The sequence below is a fragment of the Halictus rubicundus genome, chromosome 4 (genome assembly GCF_050948215.1).
Source record: "Halictus rubicundus isolate RS-2024b chromosome 4, iyHalRubi1_principal, whole genome shotgun sequence".
Taxonomy (NCBI): domain Eukaryota; kingdom Metazoa; phylum Arthropoda; class Insecta; order Hymenoptera; family Halictidae; genus Halictus; species Halictus rubicundus.
In genome coordinates this window covers 4,646,778-4,668,391 of record NC_135152.1, presented here as the reverse complement: position 1 = coordinate 4,668,391, position 21,614 = coordinate 4,646,778, and the positions used below count along the sequence as shown (strand labels likewise).

Here is a 21,614-nt window from a genome sequence, read left to right as displayed (position 1 = left end):
AGACGGTATGGCCGCGCGACCAATCGCAGCTCTCCATTCCGCCAGGCGCCACCAACATGGCAGTGGCGTGCGCTCTGCCAGAACAGAGCCAGACCTCCGACTATGTCAGGGGATCTCGAACGTTATCCTGGATTCTGAGACTGCCAACTGACCTCCTGTGCTCCATTTTTCCAAAATTTCCATCCCATCGATCGGGAGGCAATTCCCAAAAGCCTCCAAAACCGATATTGTCAATTTTTCTTCAATTTAACCCGTTGCATTTCTTTCACAACTACAATAATTAGAACTACTTTAAATTAGTAAGCTTGCATTTGTATTCGTTACCGTGACTATATTTATAATTTAATCGTATTAGTAGAATCTTCGTGCAAAATAATAATGTTCATTAAGGGCCCGGTCTTCGTAGATTCGCGATAAGGTAGAGTGACTACATTACCGTCAAAAAATGGTTTTACGTTAGTTTTCGTCCTTATATAAGAATATTTTGTCGCTGGTAAAGGGCTCGTTCGAAAGAGGAAGGTTCGATCTAGTGCGCGCTGGTCAGGAGCTGCCGAGATTATGCAGATATTTGGTAATATAAGCGTTAGAAGTAGGCCAAAAATTGACCATGTGCATGCCGTGGAATCCAAGCATTTTTGTGCCATTGGATGAGTTTTCTGGATGAAATCGAGAGCAGCGAGCACTAGAAAATATCTCCAGCTACAAATTGAACTATATTTTGTCTTGATTCTCTGCGAAATAAAGCGAAAAACTTGAAGCACGTTTCTCGCGTCAGAATTCATAATATCAAGTTTAGTCACAGACTTAAGACCCGTCGGATCAAGACCAAGACGGATCTTAAGTCTGTGTCTGAAGGCTGTGAATGGAAATTATTAATTAGAAAGTCACGTGACTCTCCCGGGCCCTTAATTGCAATGAATAGGAACCAGACGCACACTTCATTCTTTCTTGAATAATTTCGACAAGTTGGAATTAGATTCTTTCATCATTGTAATTTTTCTAATGTCTCGGACTGCACCTCTTCGCGAATTATTATTGCTATTATTATTAAAATAATAAAATCGTCATTGTATTGTAAGAATCACGAAATTGCATATTAACTTGAAAACGTGCTAAACAACAATTAACTTAACGAGTGCTAAAAATATGTTTAGGAAGCTCGAATAGGTTCCGAGGCTCCAGAGCAGCAATCGGTAGCTACGTCGAGGCCCAGTACCGCCAAGAATTCAAGAGGCTAGACAGCTTAATCGTTCGGGGCGACCCAAGAAGGGAGAAAGTCGGGTGGATCCAATCCGGCTATCCCAACAAAACGTCGAACGCTCTGGTCCGCTCCCCACCACGAGAAAACAAAACTGCGAAACATTGTAGACTCCGGGGGCGAGACAACGCGGGTTCGGTGATCAGGCGGCGTTATCGTCTCCTTGGTTCGTCGGCTAGCCGGCTTTCCAAATCCTTCGGAGGAGGACTTTATCTCGTGGCGGCCGGCCGAAGGATGCAAAATAGCGTCGCAGAAACGAGCGAAATCGACCAAAAAGAAGAGGAGAGGAAAAACAAGCAGGAGGAAATCGACGGAGTTAGAGGACGGCGATCTTCGAGAGGGTTCTGGAAGAGGGAAAGGAAGAGGGAAGAAGGAAGATCGGCTTGCGAAGAGGGAAGGAAGATCTTGGGAGACTTCGGCTGATGAGGACGGTTCCCATGACGACGCAACCCCAGGAACACGAAACGGTCTAGCCATCCTTGACTCAATACCGGCTCGCCGTATACTCACGTACCGTCGAACCTCCACTTCTCTCCCCGGTCTTCAAACCCTCTTAAGCTCTCTCTCTCTCTCTCTCTCGCTCTCTCTTTGGCCCCTCTGTTTGGCCCCTCCGCTCCCGCCTTCCTCCCCTCAACCACCCACTTTCGCGTCCCTGGCCAAATGGAATATCCCACGCTTATACTTTGTTCCATCTGCAGGTCCATATCGTACGTACACACCGACTCGCCTCTTATACGTGGATCGTATAACCAAAGGGATCAGAGCCAGAATACAAACGATCGGACACACAACCGGCCTTTGTATCCCGCTAACGAAAAGAAAAATGGTGTCCGCGACTCGACTCCGAATTGCTACATTAAGGACCTGGATGCCATTCGATTCCTTCGCCGATCGTCCTGCCGACTTCCGGAGAGAAAGAGTCCTGAGTCCCGTATCATGGATTTGCATTTTTCGGAACCTGTACATGTACAGTTCACAGGACAATTTCATTAACTTTCCAATTCATTGACACTTTTCTGCCAAAGCACTCTGTTAATGCGAAATTGGTCACATACACCTGACGCTACGTTCAATAGTTACAATCTGTACACTTGAGAAATTTGAAAACAGACACTGTGTGCGTTATAATTGTGAAAATTGACATGCACAAAATTAATTTGGTTTTGCGTGGTGACGTTGTTGGTAGCAAACATGTTAACCAGATAAATTAATTTGTATAGTGATATATGTACATGAAATACATTTTGTTAGGATTTTCTGGGTTCCGTGACTAAAAGAATTGTAGAAATTTTTGGCCGGCTCGCGCGTCTTAAAAAATTGCAGAAAATATTTGCCGTGTCTCGAACAATGGCGGAAAATTTAAATCCTACTTCTTGGGAGCGCAGGTTTGACTTTCGAAGGAGAAACCGTTTCAGATAACGACGCCGGGCGACCTAGCGTATCTGAATCGAAAAATCAGGTCGCGAGGCGGCTATATCCGAAGGCACGCTGCGGCAGCCTCGAGATAGCCAAATGCCAAGCCCGGGAACCCACCCCCGCGCCTCGTCGCCTCCAATGTATCGATAAATTCCTCGGTATCTCGGCGCGATACGCGAAAATACCGTCCCCCCGCTTTAAACTCGGTCATCGACCCGGGAAAACTCGATCCTCCTATCCAACGAACGCGAACCCCGACAAAAGCGATCGCACACTCTCGTCTTCTCGTCCGTGGATCCGTTGGAAACCCCACGATTATTTTCTTCTAGCTTTTGTTCCGAGTCAGCGAAATTTTATTCCCGAATTCTATTCCCGCGTTCTATCCGCGTTTTATTTTCCGGCGCGCGGTCGCGCGGAAAATTCTACGTCGAGTGAAAAAGAGGAAAAGTGAGAGAGGAAGAAAGAGAGAAAAGAACGAAGTGACAGTGAGAGAGAGAGAGAGAGAGAGAGAGAGAGAGAGAGAGAGAGAGAAGATTGCACGCGCGGCTTTTTCACCCGCGACGCTCTATAAATAATTCAACTAAAATAATATGATCCCCTCGCACGGTCGCGGCCTTTCCTACCGGCATTCAGTCTCGGCTTTCACCACCGCACGTAAACACTATGGCCGCCGTTCCGGATACATGGGAGCCGCTCGCTCGCGGAGCTATCCTAACTCATGGCCCTTTTTTCCTGCCCCCTGCCTGCCCTAATCCTGATTCCGAGCCGCCTTTTCCGCCGAGTGGCTTTGCCTGTATCCGCCGAGTTAACGTCGACGCTACACGCTACGGGAAATGCCTTGAAAAATGCCGTTCGAACGGTGCCTGCGCTGCCGCAGCGGCCTTTTTTATTTTATTTTCACTTGATTCTTCGGTGAAGACTGCCTCCGATACTTGCTTTTAATTATTTTTACTGAAGACTGTTCTCAGTACTCATTTTCACTGTAGATTACCCTAGCATTTATTTTTAATTATTTTTACGGCAGACAATTCCCTAGACTTATTATTATTGGAGACTGTTCACAGTATACCTATTTTTACTTTTGTGTGTCCTCAATATTCATTTTGAATTATGTCTTTCAATTCTTTCCAATACATACTTTTAGTGTAGGTGGTTCGATTAATTTTATGGAAGATGATTCCCTATACTCATTTTAACTTACTTTTATTGAAGACTGTTCCCAGTACATAATTGTACTCGTTTTGCTGAAAATAGTCCCCAGTCAGCAATATTTCTCTAAGTTACAGTGAAAATAAATCACAATAATAGTCATGTTAGAACGAGAATATTATACTGTTTTCGTTGAAGCCAACAGTTAAACGAGATGACATGAACACGCGCCAAAAATAACATTAATGTTGAAAATTTGTTGTAGGTGATGATAAGCCGATCATAAATTGATCAATTGTCGGATTCACATTAAATTGTCCACGCAGGAAAATCATGAAGACACTCCGAATTTACGAAAACTTGTAGTGGCCAAGTTCTTTCTGAATTCTGACAGCTTCTCTAAATCCTTCGGTTTAGTGTCTTTTGTTTCGTCATAGTTATCCACACAATATAAAATCGTCAAGTGGACACGTATAATGATGGCGTCTACGAGCTAACGTTTCTAAAATATGGCACCCCCTCTGACGAAACACGTGTGAACATTCGTTGGATCGCTTAAAATATGCTCGTGTTTGTACAGTTGCCGTGAACTTCGTGCTGAACATGTGTACTCGTATAACAATATCGTAAAAATTGTATTTTCTGCTCTTAGTGCTAAACTGCGCGTACTCTGACACAAGCGTCATTTATTATTTATTAGTAGCCGAAGACGCAGCGTCTGTGTCACGAACTGGAACAACAGTGTCAGGACGTTTCTAAAATCATTTTTACAGTGAGTTCAACTGTAAATTTTTATTGACGGTGTTTTAATGTATTTGTAAGAACCTACCCCTGATATACTCATTCATCTGCGTGCAAGAATTTATTATTATTTATTCATTTTTATGCGATTACGTGCAGTACAAAGACGCATCTCCATCATTCCACGAAGCGTCTTTGCAGAGTCACTACAAATCCATGGTGACCACAAAAAAATATGAAACTTTCCCAATAAGATTTTCTCTCAGGGACACCTTTTCCACGGGGCCTCCTGGCCGACTTTCACATGGCTTTTGTTCCGACAGCCGAATTTTCAGTGAAATCTCGGACGATCGTCGGCCCTAGAAATTTTTTCATACGAAGAGAAAGCTGCAACCCCGAGAAACGGGCTACGGGGACCCATAGGGAACGCGCGCGTAACCGCCGGTTTTCATTTGGCCCTCGCTGCTCGGACGGTTTGCTCGATCGCAGTTTACCGTGCTCGTTCGTCGACGAACACGTACGTCCGTTCGTTAAACAGTGGCCGGCATTGTATCTACACGTCCGACGTGTCTGCGACGATAAAAGGCAGTCTGATAGAAGATTGCTGGGCAAGAGGGGTGGCCACCCCCTTTTGGACGCCTCGTGCATCGATCGCGGGATTGGACCTGAGAAAATGGCGAAACTACGCTTTCGATCGTGTGTGTGTGAGTGCTTTTGGACCTTCCGGACTCTCATTGTTAATTGACATTTTTATTCTGGAACGCAAGTTGTGTGATTCATAGAGGATTCCGGTTGGAAGGGTGAGTGCACGATGATTTAAATCATTGAAAGTCTTTCTGTTCTTCTTGTTTATTATTTGAGGATGATTTTCTGGAAAGAAAATTATATGTAGTCTATTGTGGAGGATTTATGTGGTAGAGTGCTCAATTAGTTTTACAGTGATTTAGTAGGGGTAGTTTCTTTCTTTGAGTCTCTATGGGGGTTATGTTAGATTTTTAATAAATTACAGACTAGATTCATAGAGGAATTTTTACTAATGACCAAAAAGAGAGTCTACGTTACAACCAAGCAGGTCTAAAAATTGATGCATAAGGATTGAAAGCAACAAACTAAGTTAAATTATTAGCCATCTATATCCGATTGGAAAAGAAAATCGACGATGATCTCGAGGAGTTTCAAAAATTAATAAAAATTAGTCACACGTAGACTGCAGATTTGATGCATTATTGAGAAAGTAGATGTAACTCAAAAAAGCGAAAATATTCCAACAATTTGGAGATACCGCGGTATTATTTCCAACTCGAGCAATTAATATAATGCGAGTCTCGATGCAAAATAAAAATTTTCTTCATCAATTACGAAAAATAGAAGTCGAAAAAGTTCTTTCTTCCTGTAACCCATTATTATTCCCTTTAAATTGAAATGAAATTCTATTTTATCGTAGTCAATATTTAGCCATTACAGAACACGTGGTTATACAATAAATATAAATTTTCTATTTTTCCTAGTAGATTATAGGCATCACAGAAGTTCTAATCACTGTAATCATAAAATAAACTGTAGAGCAAGGGGTTAATGATTAAAACATAATTCTGAACAGTTCGATGCTCCGAAATTCTCGTAATGTTTTTCCTGTTTTAAATTGCACCTGCGCATTTTCCAGTCTGGTTATTAAAAAAAAAAAAGAATAACAATACATTGCTCCATTGTAACAAATGCAGACAATTCTTGTTGTGCACAAAAATCCGCAGTCTGGTAATTACTAGCTCCAAAAAGTGAACCAGCATCGATCTCGAAGAGTTAGGTCCAAAAATTCATAGACAATGACTTCGGCAAGGGTCAACACCATCCCCGTGTTGAGACGATCGAGATTTTCGGAACGGTAAGGGGTTCGGATCGCGGCGGGACAGGCCCGTATCCCGAAAACAGTTACAAAGTCTCGGCTCATCTTATGATGAAAGAGATCCGTGACGAGTCGCCACGAGGCCCGCGCAAAGCACAGCTGCGAGAGACGCACACCTATAGGTACTAAGCATCGACGGACCGCGCGCGACCATAAAATGATCGTAAAAACTTAATTTTACGAGAGGCATAATATATTTGCCACCACCAGTGCCGTCGCCGCCACCACCGGCAGCAGAACGCCGGCCAAGAACAAACGGTCAAGCAGCCAGTATCTATAGCCAGTTGGAATTTCCTAAACCGGACGCGAACTTGCGGCACGCGAGCCATGATAACTATGCGACAGGTAATAACGGCTAATAGAAAAATCATTTTTCCCAACTACATACCCCGGGGACCTCGGAATCCACTTGGACGACCACCCAAACGGCGCCAAAGCGTTGATATTAGGACGTCCTACCCCATTTTTGTTGCTATTGTCATAGAAAACATCGCCATTCGTCATCTTCTTCTTCTCATCATCATTATTGGATTTTAGTATAATGCTTTACTATTCGCGTCGAAGACCCATTTTGCAATGATGCGAATGATCACTAAAATCTCTCTATCTTCTTCACCTTCACGCAGAAACTACCTACACCCATACACTCGCCGAAATTTCTATAAAGTCATCGTCATTTTCATAGATATTTTTAAAATATTACAATTTCTGTTGCTTTATCGTATCTGGCCTTGTGCTTTGTTGACACTCTGATAGAAGGACCGCGCACTCAAGACCGCATTGTTTACTATTTACGTTTTTTTTAATTATTTCTGCGTGGTGCAGAACACAAGTGCGAAGTTTCTATAAAGTCACTTAGTGTTTCTCTGGATTCTGAGCAGAGAACTACGGGAAATTGCAAACATTCTAAAAGTATTAGTTTTAGAACTCATAGAAATCCTGTTTTTTATAATTTGATTCGCGTGTAGTATAATGCCGAGAGGAAAAGTACTAATAATTGAAGAAAAAGCATCGATCGATGCTTATAAAAATATGGGCTGCTCTAATCGCGCAATTGCTAAGAAAATTAATCGGTCATATACTGTGATTAATAATTATATCAATTTACGCGAAAATGACGGAAAAAATCATTTTAAAGGTGGTAATAAAAAATTGTCAAAGAGACAACATTCATTATTAATGAGGTCTGCGGCTAAGGAAACGAAAAATGCAGCACAATTGCGAGCTGAATTGGAGCTCCCAGTAACAAGAAGACGTGTGCAACAACTTTTAAATTATTCTGGGCAATTTGTGTGGACAAAAATGCAACGTAAACCAGGCCTTAAAGAAACACATAAACAGGCCCGTCTTGATTTCGCACGGGCACACATGTCCTGGACGAAAGAGTGGGAGTCTGTCATTTTTTCAGATGAGAAAAAATTTAATTTGGATGGGCCTGATGGCTGTAAATATTATTGGCATGATCTGAGAAATGAGAAAAGTGTGACAATGAGTCGTAACTTTGGCGGTGGTTCCCTAATGATATGGGCTGCGTTCAAAGCTGACAAAAGGACTCCAGTGTGTTTCATAAAACACAAAATGAATTCTGAAAATTATACGGATTTGTTAGACATGGTTCTAATACCCTTTACAGAAAATATTGAAGATGACAATTTTATTTATCAGCAAGATAATGCTGCAGTGCACGCGTCGAAGCACACAAAGCAGTGGCTTCTTGAAAGAAATATCAATGTTTTGCTATGGCCTGCTTGTTCTCCGGACATAAATCTTATTGAAAATGTTTGGGGTATCATTGCGCGACATGTTTATAAAAACTGCAAACAATACAACTCCATTAGCGAACTAAGGGATACGGTGACTGAAGCATGGGCGTCTGTTAAAACAGAAACGCTACAAAAGTTAGTTTCGTCAATGCCCAATCGCATTTTTAATGTAATTCAAAAAAATGGAGGTTACACTAAATATTAAAATAGATATAATAAAAAAACAATTGTTAATTTCAACTTTATCCGTATAAAACGAAACTGACATTATAGAAATTTCGCAGTCTGTTCTGTGTAAAATTATATTTTTGTTTTCTTTTATCAATAAATGTTATACTTATGTTTTTAAATCGGCGTGTATGCTTTCTTTATGTAATCCCGAAATGCTACCAAATACAAATTTTTCATTGGTAATGGTATAATTATAAGAATTCATTACAAAACACAGTGACTTTATAGAAATTTCGGCGAGTGTAGTCGCCAGGTCAAGACTTGTTCCCCCACTCTAATTTCCCCTTCCACCGCGCTATTCCACACGCTTCCGCCGCGGTCCGGTCACGTGACGCAGAGTGTCCAGTACTGGCAGAGAGGGGGTAACTTTTTCCCCTGAACTCGTGCTCCCTCCCCTCATCTGGCAACACTGTCCTACACCCCATATCACCGAAACCCACGTTCACAGAGTAGAATCCCAAGATAGGATCCCCTAACTGTCGAACTCTTCAAGCTCCTCAGCTGATGACCAGTTAATTCCCATTTATCAGGATCGAAGTGTGCGAATCTCTCGTATCAGGGAAAGTGCGAAAATGGTTAAACGCGTGTGGGGGATGGGGGAGGGGGGTTCGTTAAACGCGAAATCTCGGCGAAGTAGCCAATCCAGTGTTGGATCTCGAAGCAGCCTACGAGGATCGAGCTGGAAAGGACGAGGCCCTGCCTCTGAACATAATTTCCTTTACGACCAATTAGTAGATCCAGAAACACATCTACGCCGTCCCGTAGGAGGAGACGAAAGGGGTGGAGAAGGAGAGGACGCAAAGGGGGGAAGAGGAGGTCTTCGGTAATCTCTTAAAACGCGTTCCAGCTCGGAGTCTCACGATCGTCCCCCGGTTTTCGGATTTTTGCCGGAGCGAATGCCGCGAGCCACAAGGTGGAACGTCGAAAACGCTCGAAATTGAGGTGTATATAATCAGCCAGCTCCATGAGGTGGGTGGTCCCGACACGTGAGCCTCGTTTAAAATGACCGCCGCGTCATGAGAACGTGAAGCCGCTCCGTACTGGCTCTCTCTCTCTCTCTCTCTCTCTCTCTCTCTCTCTCTCTCTCTCTCTCTCTCTCTTTCTATTTCTCTCCCCTCCTTTCTCTCTCTCGACCTTTCGCTTGCTTCCTCACGTTCGATAACAGGACGTTGGGTCTTGCGAATTCTCTTGCACGATACGAGTTCTTTTATCGTCTTTAGTCACTCGTACGATTCGAACGTCTCGAATGCGTTCCCATAGGTTTCCTGCTAGCGTTCTCTTGTTCATGAGAATCCGCCATTGTTGGATACCTTTATCGATGCGGATTGGGTGCAGCGGGGTAATGAAATTGCAGAATGTGGTCTTGCTTGCTGGGATTTGGCTGGGGACTTCGAAGTTCGGGCTCTTTGAGCAGTTGGAGGTTTCAGAATATCAAAATGTGGAAGCTTGACTATGCACAAGTTGAAGCTGGGATTGACTGCCTAGAGACAGACGATTTGAAACTAGGCAGTGAAACAATGAAGATTTTTAAATTCACAGTTGCGAAAGTTCAAAAATCGAACGATTTAAAAGTATGTATAACGGTTGGAGAGATAGCAAATTTGAAAATCTGAAAGTCCAAGGCTAGAAAATTCGAATGTTCGAGTAATTTGAATATTTGAAATTTGGAATATTTGGAATATTAGAAAATTTGAATGTTTGAATATATGAATATTTGAAATTTGGAATATTTGGAATACTAGAAAATTTGAATGTTTGATTATTTGAATATTAGAAAATTTGAATGTTTGAATATTTGAAAATTAGGAGGCTTCCGACCTGACAAAAATCTACCGGAGGTGTTCGAGCAGAAGGTTCGCCATCTTGGGGCTAGAAATAGCGGCCGAAAAGGGTCGAACAAAGTAGCATCTCTGCTTAATGTGACTTTTAATCGATGGCGTTCACCGATTCTCAACATTGTTGCGTTCGAGATCGACTTTGTCGGTCCGTTAATGGGGTCCCATCCCACTTTCACGCCCGTCCATGGTGAAAAAAAGTCGGAGCATGTATCCTATCTTTGAATACAAACTGGGCGGGTCGGCGTTTTGGAAACATTGCAAGGGGGAGAGAGAAATTTATCTTTATGGAAATTCTTTTGAAAGTTCTCTCGACGAATGGGAATTAATCGGGCGCGGACGACCGGGGGAACGTTCTTTTAATCTCGTAATATACGGCGCGTTGTAAATAATGGAGTTTATCGCTCCGATAAAGTCGCGGAGACCGATGCCGCGTATTCCGGCCAGTCCTCGATTACGATAATTCTTTGAATCTGAAGCAGAAAATTGCAACGAACGGTGGGACGCCGGACGAAAGCGCGATAAAAGCTTGAATACACCCATGGAAACCGGACTTCGCTTATAGGCGAACACGACTAATCTCCCGTACAAATATTTTTAGTCACGGAATCCTGTAAACTGCTTCTACGAGCTACAAACTTCCTCAAACTGCGAATACTCGAACACACATATTTGAACACTCATATTTGTTCAATAATAATCGCACGTTAGTCCACTGGAAACGGACCAACTCAAGTCACTTTAATACGATTTCTTTAGGAGAAAAATTAGGAAAGTTGTCAATTTGTTGAAAGAAAGCTCTAATAGCTCGTTGCAATTTCAGACTCTTCAAATTATGATACTAATTAAATCATAAAAATATTTATAAACACCATTCGGGTCTTGGAACATTTACTAAATTCATTCTGACATTCCCAAGCCGCCATGGTCGCTATCAAGAGCTAGTCACAAGAATCCACCATTTTTCTTCATAAAAAGACCTAATAGGAGACCTCTTTTCATGAAACTATACAATCTCTTCTTTGTTGCCTACAGCCCCAGAAGTGTCAAAGGACCTCTTCATCGTTCTGTTTTATACATAATGTATACCATCGTCACTTTCTTCGAAAAAGATGATGGTGACCTAACTGTGCGACTGTAAAAAATCTAAAAATCACTGCTGCATACAATAACATATTGTTTCGTTTTCAGACTTGGACGTACCGTAATCGTACGCAAATGAACAAGAAATTAACGAAGAAACAGTCACAAATTAATTTATACACCTAACAGAACTTGCTAAAGAGTAAAACTCAAATTTCGCCATCGACTATAGTCAAGAACCTTGAAAAACTAATAATGCATAATTTACCAAAATTGCTAAAATCATAACGGCTGAAATCGCAAGGAGAGTCGCAGCAGACTGCGACGGACGAGCCTAAACAGTCCCAGGAGCGTTAGATCGTCGTTTCCCGAGGAACTTCCGAAAATTGTGATTCGCGTGTCCTAAGATGGCGCCTAAACGGGCCGTTATAGGTGCGAGAGTAGTCTGCGCTACCGGCAATTACTTTAACGACGCATATTAATCGGCACAATAAAGCCCGTTACGAGGGTATAATTACAATATTGAATTATGGTCGACGTTTATTCTTGTCACGCGATATTAATGGGCGGCCGTTGCCCACGCGTCTCCCGCTCTGTGTCGTTTATGCGTTCATTCAGAAACGGCCGGACAGTGGATTAGCAAAAGTCAAACCGGGAAGAGTGTGCTTGTCCGCCTCCTACCGCCATTGAGAAAACGTTTTTGCCCCGTTACGTTACTGCGCCCCCTTTCTCTTCGGATGGGCTCTCTTCTGTTACTACCGGATTCATTGGCCGTATACATGCACTGACGACTCCATTTCAATGTCCAAGTGGCTTGACAAACTGACAGCTAACTCGCTGATTTCTTTTGATGCGTTTAACAACGGCTGCCATGCGAAACCAGCCGCGTTTTTCTTGGTGTTCCTCTTGGTGGGCCATTTTCTGATGGGCTGTTCGATCCATTGATTCGTTTCCATCGAAAGTGTGTCTAGGGTTCTTTAATTTCCAATATTCCATCTCCAACAAGATTATCCGTTTAATTTTCCCTTTCACCTTCCGTTCTTGGCAATTGAAGATTTGTGGTAAAATTAAACAAGATTTACATAGCAAAATTGGGGTCCATTTTATTCCCGAGTTGCGAACGTTCAGTTTAAGTTTTCTAATTTTCCAGTAGCCAATTCAAATAATTCAATAGGTTGAATAAAATGGTACCAAATTACCATTATGTTTAATTTCCTAATAGCCAGCTTAAACGATTTGTACGAAATTTTGTTTGAAAAAGATTGATTGAGTCTAGCCCAGACTGCATTGAAATCATCAACAGCATCCGCCTCGCGAGGGTTAATGAATCATCCACCCATTAGCAGTCGAATTCTTTTCGCAATATTCTATTTACGATAGTTTCTCGATTCAAGGTGAGCTTCTGGGTAGAAGGATCCTCTTCTTGAAAAAAGAATCGTCGGGATTGAGAGTGAAACATTTTTGCAGCAAAGTGGGCTGTAAATCAGCGAGTGCTAATGGGTGTAGATTAGGTCTGCGTTCGGTTTGAGATTGAGATTAAAGCATTCTCTAGAACAAAATTCGACTTGAGATAGTGGGTGCTAATGAGCTTTTCAAATATTTGGACGAGTAATCATAGTTAACGGAGGAGTCGATGTTTGCTTTTATGTTTAATAAGAAAGAAATGTTCCTTTACTTAGGAATCAAGTTTACTTAGCAATGAAATTTATCACTTAGAGATGAAATTGTTCACTGGGGACTGGAATTGTTCACTTAGGAGTTCATTCATGAATCCTTGATTTATTCAATAAAAATGTTTCGTCTTCGTCTCCATTCTCTTCGTCCAATTTTTATTGTTGTCATTTGTATATTAGAGGATCATTAATTTGTTGCATTGTCCAATTTTTAGATATACGTTCAGGATGCAGGCGCCCAAATTTTAGCTCACCGTGTATAGCGTTCCTTTCTACGGATTTCTGTAGGCGGGAAAAGGATCGGTGAAGCCAATGGCTGGGTCAGGTTTGGGAACCGGATTCGTCGACTGCCTGCGGACTTCTCCATTAATTAAGCTATCGAGGTCCTCCAGGAACCGTTTACCTTAGTCTGGCAACCGACATGGCCGTCGACAGCGTGTTCAACGGAAATCAACGTGGGGATTTCTATTCTCCGACGTGGAGCCCTATTATCAAAAATTGGAACGTGAGTATCCGATCCAAAATGTTAACCAAACACTGCACAAATCTTCATCGTTTAATCTCCTTCGACCAGCATTAACAAGCAGATTAACCGTTCCCTACACGTACAAAAGCAACCAACTCTTTATAGTCGAGAAATTTCTAAAATATTTAAAAACCAACTTTCTCGGATAACAATTAGGTTAGTGCAAAAGTTCTCGGCCGATTTCGTGTTAAAAGGAATTTTTTGACCTGATGGATTGTGTATCAATGTCATAGACACTACGAGAAAAGAAAAATTTTTTTATTCTGATTTTTTGTTATTCAAATAATTAAACCTCGGACTCCTGCGAGTTTTAAGCCAATGCCGAAGTCATTTCTGACCCACGCCAATATTTCAGTTTTCTTTCGATATAAGGCGATCCCTCGGGACTGGTTTTCGTCGTATTTCGAATGAAGCAGAACCAGAGGGAATTTTCCTATTTCGAAATAAAAAGCGTCATCTTATCCCCACCGCTACGGGTCACGAATGATTCCGGCATAGCATACGGAGGGTATTACAAAATTCAGGAATTAAATGCACGAGCCTTCGAAGGATTAACAAATGCAGTTCAACTAGAAACATCTTGGAAATGGATTTGAAAGTTCACCGTACTCGGAGCGCATCTTATAAATTATGTAGAGCGAATTTCAGCGCAGCGCTCCTCTCTGCGGATTATTCGCGGATAGAGATAGCAGATACGGTATCGGCGATATAAAATGAAATTGGAATGTTTTAATTACAGGGAAGCAGCAGTCAAGTCGACATCTTTATGGTTCTATCTCCCCTTGCTCGTGTCGTCTCTCTTCAACGATGACCCCGGAGAGACCGGGATACCGAATCAACGGAAGGTTTGCTTCTTATGTAATATATACGACCTGGAAAATCGCTCGCCAGCTGCAGACTATGTCGATATACAGGATACATAGCCCGGCGGCAGAGGAGGAGTCAGCGAGGGAAGGCAGGAGATGGTTAAATGGAGAGGGAGAGAGAGAAAGAGAGAGAAAGGTAGAGCTGTCTAGCATACTGTAGACAGAAGGAGAGCGGAAAGACACGGAAAACTGTGTATATTGGCAGAAAGAGAAAATAAAACTGTAACCTCTTCCTCGGAACCATCACGAGTAATGAACGCGCGTAATGAAACAAGAATATTATTAGTAAAAGAGAAAGACTATTGAGGTTGAAAGATAATAAGGAGGTGGAAGCACGAGGAACGGTGAGTCGTTCGAAATAGAATAAAACGCGAATGGAGATATTAATAAAGGAAGGAAGTTATTAATATACGAATATGCGTTGGAAGATGCAGGATATGCCAGCAGAGGAAATGAAGAGTGTGTTAATGCGAAATGTCGGGTTTCGAATCGTTAGCGGTTTGATCGGCCAAATGGTTTTGTAATTGATTGTTGAGGTTGCACTCCTTCTGTTAGTTACGAGTTTACGTAATATTGTTCAATGGAGACATACAATTTTTGCTCAGTCGGAAATCGTTTGCATGATGGAGACTGCAAATGATTTTAAATTTCACAAATAATTTTAATAGTGTAGAAACAGAAGGGAACATACATAAATAGAAGAACTTAACACGTTGAACGCCACCACGGTGGTCATTGGTGTGACCGGCACAAGTTGAAGCAACTGAGTGTTAATCCGTTAACGCTGAAATTAGCTGGATTACACTGCAAAGTGAGAACTTCGCTATCAAGTGGCAAACAATTGTTATTAATAACGCTGATTGTGAAAGGAACGGATAGAGTTGTCAGGATACTTGAGCGAATTGGACGACGACGTGTATAAATAGGGGTTCGTTCGGGCCCAGAAAATTGATATGGGGAAGCAGAAGAAGCATGCACTGAAACATCAAACCACCCCCAGAATTCGCGGGTGTGCCGAATCGAAAGGGGCGGTGAAAGGCAAAATGCACTTTTGCCAAAGAACATTAGTCCGGTCGGCGGGTTGAGTGTCTTGCACAGAAGCCCGCTTAAACATTTTATGAGGTGGTCGGCGTAATTTGATGGCCCATAAAAACGCCTAGTCTAGTTTTTCCCGGGGCATCGTGATCCGTCGTCGGCGCAGTGCCACGCGCCCCGTGTCCCTGACGCTTCTCCGACGCCTATTTCAACCAGCATCCGTCGCGCGCACGGATTTACTTCTCTAGAGCCTCTCTTTTTGATCAACGGATGCGTGGCCTGGATTAACGAAGCTCCGATCCCCTAAACTCTACAACCTCGTCGATCTCCGGCAAGAAATCGGACGATCGCTCAAAAACCGTGTCTCGCGCAAAGATCGTCTCGTGCACACCGGTCCTCTAGAACCTCTTCATTAGGCCACGTCTCATTAATGTACTGCGGATTGCACTAATGACAAAAATCAGCCGATAGAAATATGGAACGTTGAAAAAGTTGAAAGAACTTGGAAGAATTGATATACTACTTCCAACATTTATGACTCTACATAAAAGAAGAAAAATTTTGTATGTAGCTCTTGTTTCCCGGAATTGTTGCAGAAAACGTTTATTTTGAAGAATCATTAGTGTCTAGTATATCTAGTGTCGGATGAGATACGGAAATTGCTAGGGGAATTAATTAACTGTGTATCGAGAGTTTCTATAATTTATTTCACGTGGATTGACCGAACGAATTTTCCAGGCACCCAGAAAGAAGGAAGGAGCTGCGGGATCGAATGGAGATTTCTCGGAGCGGTTCTCCGCCTCGAAGGCCATTCGCGTGAACGAGCGTGAAGCGGACAGCTTCGGCTAGGCCAATGGAACGAGGCTTCCACCATGATGGAACCCGATGGGAGAGAGGCCAGGCAGAGAGTGCCCCGTCGTCGTCGCAGGAAACGGGAAACGTGGTGGAAATTGAAAATGGGATGGACGACGAGGCACGGGGGACAGATGGCGGCCCGGATATAGGAATAGAGCTGCAAGCCTGCGGAAATTACGAGACCCGTTCCAAACCCGTGCCTCTCTCCGTGAATGTCGCGAACACCCACCGAAATTGTCTCGAGTCTCGTCTACGTACCACCGAAACTCTATTCGAAGCAACTCCAAAATAATCTCCCGAGTGGTACTTCAACTTCTGCTTCATCCTATTCTCTCCCTCAATTCTGGTTCAAAGAATTTACAATTTATCGACAAAATAATCTCCAAAGGTACATGCTTAATCCTCAAACTCCTACTCTTCTTTCACCCTCCCTGATTCAATTTTCTTCAACTTGGCCCATACAATTTAAACGACAATGCGTTTTCCCTTGATCTCAAGGAGTCGAAAATAATCCTCGAATCCTAATGTCATTACAATTTTGCATTTGACCGTTTCATTCTAGTCGTAAATGCATAAAATCGCAAGTCTAATTACAAATAAATAATGAAGAATAGGACGAGGAATCGAGAACAGTCAAAATAGACAAAACATGAGACGATTAGAACAATTCTATTAATCTACACAATTTCTTTCTTTTTGTATATTTCCGAAGAAATTGTCTTCCGCACTACATTGAAAATAATCAAGAATGCGTAAACAATCGAAAATTGGAAACCTCCTGAGACCTCTCAAATTTCACAAAACTACATGTAATAATCCATTTTCTATATTCTCAAAAGCCATAAAAAATTGCCTCACAGCTACCAACATTCTTTCAGAACACCTCCAAAACTACAACGGTCAACAATGCTCAACAACGTCGAAACCGAGCGCATGATCAAAGCGCAATTTACAACACACCCAGAGCTAAACAAAAGCGAATCTCTCGGCCACGTCTTCAAGCCTCGGTTTCGAGGAATCGACCTCCAACCCCCATCGGAATATTTGTCTGGCTCCCGGTCTTGAGAATGATTCAGATCACACAAGACCCGAGCTTTGTCGCCAGGACAAAGGCGAAGGAGGAAGAGGAGGAGATCGGAGGTTGAAGGCAGAGAGCGACCAATAAGTCGCGCACCCCGGGGCGGTCGGTACGTTACATATAGTAATCTAAGTTGTGTTTATGGCTGAATATAAATGCATAGCAGTCCGGCGGATCGTGGTGGCGCGAGGAACTCATTACCCCACGTCGGGGGTATTAGCATATTTAGAGGCAGTTCCCCAGCCCCTGGCTCCCTGTCTGCCGGGGCTCCACCTCTTATCAACCCCCTACTTCCTCGAATCTCCCCTCGTACCCCCAACCCCCCTCTTTCATCGTCTCGTCTATTCTATGCTGCATCCCCCTTTCGTCGCAACCCTGGAACACGGTGCATCCAATTTCGCGCATGCATTTTCGATTTGTGCTTTTTCGGGGGTGGAAATACTATACTGTGCTCTACTTTTAGGAACACCGGAAAAATTTGGGAGACCTGTGGTTCGGAAATCGAAGAATTGTTTGGAAAATTTAGTATTGCACGTGTAAGTTCGTTTTATTCTTATACATTTATATTCAGTTTGTACATTTCATCTGTTTAGTGAGCCTTTGTTGCTTTGAGAACTTGCTTTATCTAATTAAATTTAGGGCTTAACAGTTTATTTATTGGAGGCTTTCGACACGATTTTTCATGATTAACCCTTAGCACTCGAACGGCGACTGTAAGGCGCCACTAAAAATTGCTGCATCATTATTAAAAATATTTTTTACATTATTACATTTGTTTGTATTCAATAAATTACTAAAAACTTCAGTATTTCACGAGTAAATTGAACTATTTTCGTATGTATAACATGAAAAAAAATCTATAGAAGGGAAATATTTTAAGTCGGAAAAAATGTTTCGTTTTCGAGTTAAAATAGCTTCGAGTGCAAAGGGTTGAAACCTAATTGGGAAGATTAAAAGAACTTTGGAATGTCGATATACCTTTTATTTTACTTAGAAAGAACTTTCTACGTGGTTTTCGTTTCTTGCAATTCGCGTTTATTTTGCATAAAGATCCGTATTATGAACAAGACTTGTCGCAGATTCCCTTTAGTAAAGTTTTACTTCGATCAGCATTTACCTGTCCATTAATTTTTCATTGTGCGCCAACCTCCCTATCTCTCTCTACCGAATGATTTTTCCATCCGCCAATTTTACGACCGCCGCTCTAAACGTTTCAGAAAACTCTCGAGTAATTACGATTCGAGTTTTAAGAGTGTTGGTCCACCTCCAGGGATCAGACCCGAGGACCGAGAGCGCGCGGATAAAATTTCCTATCCGAAATAAAAGGCGAGACAAGCACGGAGAAAGCCAGAGAAGGAGCGCGCGCCGTCGGACAGGCTAAGTAATTAAGGAAGCTCATCCTCGGAGACAATTTAGCTTAATGAGAGTCAGCCAGTGAGAGAGAGAGAGAGAGAGAGAGTTCCACCCTAGCTATCTTCCTAGCCCCGGCTCTGCCGAGCCGCCCATCCCCCAATCTCCGACCACTCGGGCTTTTCCTTCCATTTTCCCCACATTCTCTTCTCTCTCCCCATTTTCCGACGTTCGTCCATCTTGGAAGTAAAATGTCTACTTCCCAGACGTCCGCCCCCTTTCCCTCCTCACGGTTTCCTTTTTTCCAGCTGTATCTCACCTCGCGATCCGACCGAGAATTTAGATAAGACTTTATACGAGCCGGGAGCCCTCGATTATTCAACCCCTTCTCCACCCCCGCAGACTGGACTTGCTTTCAAAACGGGATTAGAACAAAAACCCTCGTATGCGTGAGAAATATGCTTTGTTCACTTTTCTCGAAGTTTATTCTTCGTTTAAAATTCAATTTTTAAGAATTTTTTGTTTCGTTATCTTGTGAGACTTTTTAGTAGATTTTATTGAGTGCAGAAAATTTAGATTAAAAAATTTCGTATTGGAATTAAAATATAATGTACGATCTTGTATAACCTTGTACGACCTTGCTTAACGTTGTATGACCTAATATGACTTTGACTGACCTCGAGTGATCATTAAAACAGTCTCGAAGAGATCTATGAACACAAAAATTATGATAATCTCCATTTTGTCTACATACATAATTTTATAGGAAAAGGTTTTATCCATCACGAAACCAAACACAGATTTAACTTTTAACTAAGCATTTTCACATAAAAATCGCACCCCTTTTCCAGGTGGCGTCAATGATCATATCACTCCAATTTACGCTAAAGACTATGGCCTTAAAAAATGGTGTCAAATTGAAATGAAAAGGGTTGATGCCTCGAAAAACGTAGAATAAATTGTTTTTCCATAAAGATCTTTTTCTGTTCAGAGGAAAAATTGGTTAAACAATTTGGGAACAATTTATGAAACCAAGAAACTAAGAATGAATTGCTTCATAGACTCGAACAAGGTGGTGCCCGTTAAAATTTATTCCTACATCCATTCTGCCACAAAATTCCAACCAAAATCGTTCCGAAAGTATACAACACGATCATCAATCATCAAGAATCGCATGCATTAATAAAACACTGTATTAATTTTCAGAAGACCAGCTTCCCCGGAGCCAACTCCAACAGTTGCGAGATCAAATGTCATCAGAAGTGTCTCCACACTTCTCAGGCATAATTCAGAAATCAATCTTGCAAAAGGACGAGCGGAAAAACAGCGTGCCAGGTTCAAACCATAAACATTCGCGAAACCATAGAAATATATTCCTCGAATTCCAGCATCGATGGTTCTCGTTTCGATCGATATACATATTTGAGGTCTGTGTGGCTCGGTTCTTCGAAATCCCGAGCAGCGATACGGCTCGCGGACGGTTTTAGCCGTGGTTCTTTGTGCGTCGATGCGCATAGACGTGTATGCAAATCGAGTTACGAGTGCGCCGGCCCCGCCCACGCGACGCGGGCCTATTATAAAAACGCGTATTGTGTAGCGATCCGCGTCGGCGTATGCGACGGTGGAGGGAGAGAGAAAGAGAGAAAGAGAAAGAGAAGCCTAAAACGAAACCGCCGATCGCTTTAAGAGCACACGGATACTTCTCGAGTGGGAGGGTTCTGGCTCTGCTCCGTTGAATAAAAAGCTACGGTTTAATAGTTTAATCCGCCGCACTCGGATTTAAACGACTGCCCATCGACTCGATTTGAATGCCCTTTGTGCATTGCGGGAGCTGCGAGATTGCCAAAAAGGCGTCTGCCATATTTTCTACCTTATGTGTTTCAACTCCATTCGATTGTGTCTTCGGTTATCTTATTATCATTTCTTGAACGCCGGTTTCATTGTCTAGAGTGTTCCCATTGCGTGTACGCTAAACGTTGGCACATACTTTTAGTTATTTTTTAAACGAAAAAGTCTGTGGGAATTCACTATTAGCATTTGAATGGAAGTGGTATCTCTTTGAGGCTTAAGGGATTTTCTTTCCTTTTTATTGTGGTACAAAAGAATATATTATTTTTCAATAACTAGACTGCGGAGTTTAGGAATTCATGGCGAAAATGGTACACTATGTACCAGTTATTAAAATTGTTAAGAGAGGAAATCAATTGTTATGTAGCTCGACTTTCTTGAAATCGACGCAGACAATTTTTATTTTATTTATTTATACTTCATTTATTTCCCTTTTTAATCATGTTCACAAGTTGGAAATAATAGAACGGTACTTACGAACGCAGTGCATTAATTTACCTTTAAAACATAAAGTTAAGTAAGCACTTACAAGCTGAGTACCAGAGATCTATTATAAGAGTTCGATGAAAAGTGGATTTTTCTAAAACTGCACCTTTAGAAATAATTTTTGCAAAATTACGAAATAAACACGAATTTTCTTGTCAAAAATTTTATGAAGGTCTACTTAACATAGAGCAGCTATTAACCCGATAGCGAAGCTATTAACCTGATTAGCCTGCATGTATAATTTTCACTTTACCTCGTGTTCTGTAACCAGCAATGATTTGCAAGTTTCGAGCACGTATTACTAGTGTTTTATAATTTTTTATTGTATCTAGCCGTGGTAATGCTAATTGTTAACATTTTTAAGGTCTGCTTAACATAGAGAAGCTATTAACCTGATTATCCTGAATATAATTTTCATTTTAACTCGCGTTCTGCGCAAGCAGTTATTCGCAAGTTTCGAACACCAATTTCTAGAGTCTTCTAATTTTTTTTTACCGAATCTTAGCAGCGTTAAAAAA

At 42.0% G+C, this 21,614-nt stretch overlaps 1 long non-coding RNA gene across 1 annotated transcript; it reads left to right on the top strand.

The window, feature by feature from the left end:
- Positions 1 to 16,062: 16,062 nt before the first annotated feature.
- On the top strand, positions 16,063 to 21,036 carry LOC143353879 (uncharacterized). Its single transcript, XR_013082221.1, has 5 exons — positions 16,063 to 16,637; positions 17,213 to 17,521; positions 17,876 to 17,948; positions 18,630 to 18,793; positions 19,969 to 21,036. It is a non-coding gene; the product is annotated as an uncharacterized LOC143353879 (long non-coding RNA).
- Positions 21,037 to 21,614: the final 578 nt, after the last annotated feature.